The 6,357-nt window shown below is 39.4% G+C and overlaps 1 long non-coding RNA gene across 1 annotated transcript; it reads left to right on the forward strand.

Moving 5' to 3' along the window:
• The first annotated feature begins 516 nt into the window (after positions 1-516).
• On the forward strand, positions 517-5,749 carry LOC110347162 (uncharacterized). Its single transcript, XR_002391593.2, has 3 exons — positions 517-820; positions 4,640-4,774; positions 5,573-5,749. It is a non-coding gene; the product is annotated as an uncharacterized LOC110347162 (long non-coding RNA).
• The last annotated feature ends 608 nt before the right edge of the window (positions 5,750-6,357 follow it).

The raw sequence follows: 6,357 nt of genomic DNA on the forward strand, positions 1-6,357 counted from the left end.
AATCCTGTGCTATCCTGTGAGCAGGATCCTTTTGTCCAGCACATCCACACTGCGTGTGTGAACAAGATCGGTTGCCTGCTGTCTGCTGGGGTGAGTAGACCGACCATGTGGGCAGCCCCAGGTGTGTCCAGGCATCCCTGCTCTCGGGTAGTGCTCCTGGGGCAGGGCAGGAGAGCTGGCCATGTGAGTTTGCCCAGGAGAAGCTGTAAAGTGCTTCCTTTACAGGAAGGAAGTTCCGGATTTAATAAGGGAAGGGAAAAACTCCCATGCTGAGGTTGCTAAAGTTTATGATGCAATAAGGTATTCAGAGACAGAATGACAGAGAGAGAGAGAGAGAGAGAGAGAGAGAGAGAGAGAGAGAGAGGCCGCATTTACATAACTTATTACAATGTATTGTTATAAGTGTTCTATTTTATTCTTTGTTATTACTCTTAACTGTGCCTAATTCAGAAGGTAAAGTTTATCATAGGTGTGTGTGTGTGTGTGTGTGTGTGTGTGTGTGTGTATGTGTATGTGAGTGTGTAGGGAGATTGGTACTATGTACAGTTTAAGACATGACTGGGGGTCTTAGGATGTATCCCCCATAGAGCAAGAGGAACAACTATACCTACTTGCAAAGGGCTCTCCTAAAAATCATTGTTTGTAAAGACACAAACTAACTTGGAGCCCTGAGGAGACATGCAGGGTTCTCAAACTGACCCACTGCAGAGATCCAGGGCGGGTCGTTCCTTGTGAGCTTTTGAATGTTGTGCGGGCAGCACAGGTCCTGACTTCCCTAAGGAGGCACTACTGACACAGCTGCACTTTGAAGAAAAGCCAGGTATGGAGGTGGGGAGACAAACTAATGGGATTCTGTCAAAAATTGAAGGCCAAAATATGTTCAATGAGACCGCAAAAGAAGAACCTGAAGTTAAAAGGTTATCTGCTCTGACTCTGAAGTTGGTTAAAACTCAACCGAACTAGGAAAAACCTCGATCAAAATGTTTCTAGCATTGTACAGAGCTGCAGACGGAGCCAGGGATGACGAGAGCAGTACTGCACAGGCAGCCATCCGGACAGCGCTGGCTCTTTAACAGTAGGAAACGGTTTACGTTCCTGACCCCTGAAACGGCTCTTAAAGGGACGGATTCAGTCCATCGCCGTGAGTATCGTTAAAGGAGGAAAAGAGAAAGCAGTTAGCCAGGAAGCCAAGTGATAGAAAAGTGAAAACAAATAAATGAAAAATAGCCTGTACTTTTCTGGTTGCTGAAATAAAAACCGTTGAAGTTAAGAATAATAAACTTTAGGACATATTTGTGAACATCTTTGGCTATTAAGTGCTTATTATATATGACTGTTTAAAGTTCAAATGAATATTATTCCTATGTTTCTAAAAATTGTACAAGAACTCACCAACATATTCCTCTTATTCAAAAGACAGACAAAGTCTAGGAAGCAAAGCAGTGAAGATAACAAATCGAACATGAAAAGCACCTCGATGTAAGAAGTTCCACTTACAGCTTTCCTTCTCTTGGAGATGATATTTGTTTAATTAATTTTGTGGTACATTTTAGATACACATAATGATCACATACATCATAGGGAATTTGTGCCTGTACATGATAGATCTTTATTCTTCTTTTGTCCCAAATCCCATCTCCTCCTTTAACTCCTCTTCCTCTTCCCCTTTATTTACAAAAGCTTTGTTTCAATTTTTTCTTTCTATTCTCATTTTTTTCTTTTCCCTTCCTTCTTTTTCCTCCGCCCCCTTCCTTGTTCTCCTTCCCATTTGAACATTTTTTCCCCTATTTTCCAATATCTATTATATATTTTGGTCCTTATTTACACTTTCAGTTTCACTAGAGAAACAATAAAATATGTAAACATGTGTCTGATTTATTTCACTTAACTGTATAGTTTCAAGGTCCATCCACTTAGCTATAAATGTCTCAAGCTTATCCTTCTTTATGGCTGAGAAGTACTCCATTATGTATTTAAAAAAAACCCCACATTTTCTTTATCCACTCATCAGTTGATGGGCACTTGGGCTGTTTCCAAGCTTTAGCTATTACAAACTGTGCCCTATAAACATGGGTATGAATAGATCACTGTGGTATGATGCTGTTAATTCTTTGGGGAAGATACCAAGAAGGTGAATAGCTGGGTCAAATGGGACCTCTAGTTTTAGTTTTTCAGGAATCTCCACACTGATTTCCATAGTGGTTGTACCAGTCTACACTCATACAACAGTGGAGAAGGGTTCTTTTTTCCCCCACAGTCCTGCATTTGTTATTGGTTGATTTCTTGATAGCAGCCATTCTTTCTGGTGGAATCTCAGTGTTGCTGTTATCTGCATCTCTTGAATGACCAGTGATGTTGAACATTTTTTCGTGTATTTATTTGCCATTTGCACTTCATTGGAGAAGTATCTAATATTCATTTCAGATGCCCATTTTTGGATTGGGTCTTTAAATTTGGGGAGTCTAATTTTTTTGAGTTCTTTCTATATTCTAGATAGGCTCTTTGTCCTCTTCAATGTAATTCTAGAAACGTTATCCAGAGCAATTAGACAAGAGAAAGAAATAAAAAGATTATGGATAGGAAAGGAAGAAGTTAAATTGTTTTTATTTGCAGATGACATGATACTCTACATAAAAGACCCCAGAAACTCCACCAAAAGACTTCTGGATTTCATAACCAAATTCAGGAGCATAGCTGGATAGAAAGTCAACACTCAAAAAACAATAGGATTCCTGTACACAAATAATAAACTCACTGAGAGAGAAATTAAGGAAACCATGCCTTTCATAATAGCATCAAGAAAAATGAAATACTTAGAAGTCAGTCTAAAAAAGGAAGTGAAAGACTAATACACTGATAAACTACAGTGCTCTGAGAAAGGAGATCGAAGAGGATATCAGAAGATGGAAAAATATTCCTTGTTCTTGGATAGGAAGAACCAACATAGTGAAAATGACCATACTTCCAAAATTGTTATACAGATTTAATGAAATCATGATCAAAATACCAATAGCATGCCTCACAGAATTGGAGAAAACAATCCTAAATTCACTTAGAACCAGAAGAGAACTAGAATAGCAAAAGCAATTCTGGGCCACAAAGACAAGAATGGGTATCACAATCCCTGACTTAAAATTATACCACAAAGCTATTATGATTAAATCATCATGGTACAGGCAAAAAACAAAAACAAAACAATAAAACAGATCCAAGGATCAATGGAACAGATTAAAAGATATAGAAACAACTCCAAACACAATCAGCCCTCTTATCTTTGACAAAGGAGCCAAATGTCTTCACTGGAAGAAAGATAGCCTCTTTAATAAGTGGTTCTGGAAAAACTGGCTTTCCGCGTGCCAAAGATTAAAATTAGACCCATATTTCTCACCATGCACTAAACTAAAATTGAAATGGATCAAAGATCTAAATATTAAAACAGAAACACTAAATCTGCTGGAAGATAGAATAGGTAGAATTCTTGAAGACACTGGTGTAGGCAAAGACTCTCTGAACAAAACCCCGACCGCACAGGAAATATCACAAAGAATTAACAGCTGGGGTCTCATCTTATTAAAAAGGTTTTGCACAGCAAAAGAAACCACCAGCAGAGTGAAGAGACAACCCACAGAGTGAGAAAAAATTTTGCCAGCTGTTCCTCAGTGATGGCATATTTTAATCTTTATAGAAATGAAAATGAAAAAAACTGAATGTTTCCCTTTCAGCTTTGGGTGCTGGGGATCTCAGAGCCAAATTGATGATTTAGTTACAACTAATTTATTTCATCCTGATCGCTAATTCATATTTTTATACTTGAAATGCTTTCACTGTTCCAGAGTTTTACTTTTGTATAATTTTAACTTTTTATTATACAGAAAATATATATATTTCTGTAGAATACAGTAGAACTAAGTAAATAATAATTATTATGACTCTGTATGTCCCAGCTCCTGAAGGCAACCATGAAAAATGCATTGGCCTATAGCAATAGTGGTGAACTTATGGCATGCGTGCCACAGCGGCCTGTTTGTATCATGAAACTCTCTAAAAGGTTCCCCATCTCTGGTCTATAGCCTCCTGTTGTGTGTGTGTCAGTATGTGTGAGTATGTATGTATAAGTATGTGTCTATGAACACATATGTGAGATCATGCAACACGTACCAATGTGTGTTCTTTGTTTCATTTTAATGTGAACATGAACTGATGTCAATAAATAATCACATATAACACTTTAATGGCTCTTTTAGCATTGTTATGTGGAGATACCATGTTTTATTTAAGCTATAAGATGCTCCCAACCTTTGTGATAGTAAAAAATGCTGAAATATATACTTCTTGCAAAATCTTCGTGGCTGTTCTTATAACATAAGTCTACAATAAATCTCTAGGAATGGAATGATGGTGTCGAAGCATAGGCAAAATCTTTAGACTTTTAGGAGTGACTTCCAGTTTTTATTTGTCATTCAAAATGGTGACATCAGTTTATAGTTTCGTATGAAGCAAATATTTTAAAAGCTCATTTATCTTTCCTCACCAATGAGGTCAGCTATTTTATAGCTTGATAGCTTAAAACATACTCTTTAGGTGTGTCAGATCACTATGAAGGTTAAAGTGTTCTGTAGCTGTCCCTCATCATCTGTAGGCTCCAGAACTCCCGGAGGACACCAGAACCCAGGGATGCTGGAGTCTCCTAGAAAATGACTTAGAACCTGCACGTAACCTGCTCCTAGCCTCTGATGCATGTCTGCTCTACATTTCCTATGACAGCTGGTACAATGTAAGTGGCTTGTACATGCTTGCTATACTGAGTCCTTACGGGAATAATAAGAAACGTCTGTACATGTTCAGGACAGGTGGAGTTTTTAAAGGAAATGCTCTTGATGTATGGGGGTTGGATGTGTAGACACAGAACCCATGATGAGAGGCAGGCTGTGATGGTCTCTGGTTGGAATGCAGCATCTGAGGGACACTCTGTGATCATCCTTTGTCCCTCCTTCCCTGACAGTGTCTCTGATAATGTTCCCTACAAATTCTGCAGTATTCACCATGCCCTACTTGAGGCCCTGAATTTCCAGGTCATGAGAATTATCTGACAGCTCATTCTCAGCCCCTCGAGCCTCCCCACATTGTCTAGAGTTATCAGCTCACCTCTGCTGCAGCAGCTCAGGTTGGCTTCAGGTGCCATGGCATGGCTGGCCAGTCTTTTTATTTTGGTACCAGGGATCGAACTTGAGACCTTGCACTTGCAAGGCAGGCTCAGGACCCACTGAGCTAAATCCCCAGCTCTATGGCCTGCCTGTCTTGAGAGCCAGCCAGGTACTCAGAGGAATAAATTGCCACTTGACAAGTTAGACCAGTAGTCACGAACCTCTGGCACGCTCATTATTTGTGTTTCTCTTAAGACAAAACATGTTAATATGTGAGTTGTTTTTTCCAAACTAAAACCTCAGTATTCAGGTTTAATTACAGTGTTGGCACTTTGTGATAAATAAATGGGTTTTGGGTTGCAGTTTGGACACTGGTCTCTACAAGGCTTGCCATTTCTTTTCTTTTCTTTTTTTTTTTTTGGTACCAGGGATCGAACTCAGGTCCTTCCACTTGCGAGGCAGGCAGCAGAACCACTGAGCTAGATTACCGGCCCCAAGGGTCACCATTTCTGATGAAGAAGTGATCCATGTTCAGCTACCAGCAGCTCACTGGGATGCAGTCCTTCTGTACCGCAAGCATGTGCCAATAAACCCTAAAAACTGAAAAGATTAAGAATGTGTGGGTATCTGTGTCTCTTCTTTTGACATAGATTAGTGGATGGTAGAGAAAGGCCTTTCTGCTCTAAAATTGCAGTGGATTTTTATGATTTTTTATGATTTAATTTTCTTCACATTCTTAGGTTCATTTGAAATTAACCCTTATATATATCTTCTGTTTGACTAGCTGGTTGTCCCAGCATTTTTTCCCAATAGCTAGACATTTTTAAAAACAGTGTAGTTTATGTGCAGTAAAGCACACACATTAAGTATTCAGTTCTCTGATGATATAAATATTTCCGTTTCCCCAGAAAGTGTCCTGTGGCCCTTTCCAGTCACTAGTAATACTTTCTGACTTTTATTGTTTGTGTCAGCCAGTTTTCTGTGACTCTAGCAAATATATGAGTTAAACAAAGTTAAAAAGAGGAAAGGTTAATTTCCACTCACAGATGCAGAGGTTTCAGTCCATCACCACTTGGTCCAAAGCCTTTGGCCTGTGATGGGGTGGTAGATCATGGTAGGGTCACAGGGTCAAGCAAAAACGCTCACCGTGTGGCATCCTGGAAGCAGGGACAGAGAGAGGAGGAGCCAGTTCTCTCTATCTTCCTCAGGGGCA

This window comes from Heterocephalus glaber, unplaced genomic scaffold (assembly GCF_053883595.1).
Source record: "Heterocephalus glaber isolate CG9 unplaced genomic scaffold, H.glaber_assembly_v1.0 deba00001531, whole genome shotgun sequence".
NCBI classification, from domain to species: Eukaryota; Metazoa; Chordata; class Mammalia; order Rodentia; family Bathyergidae; genus Heterocephalus; species Heterocephalus glaber.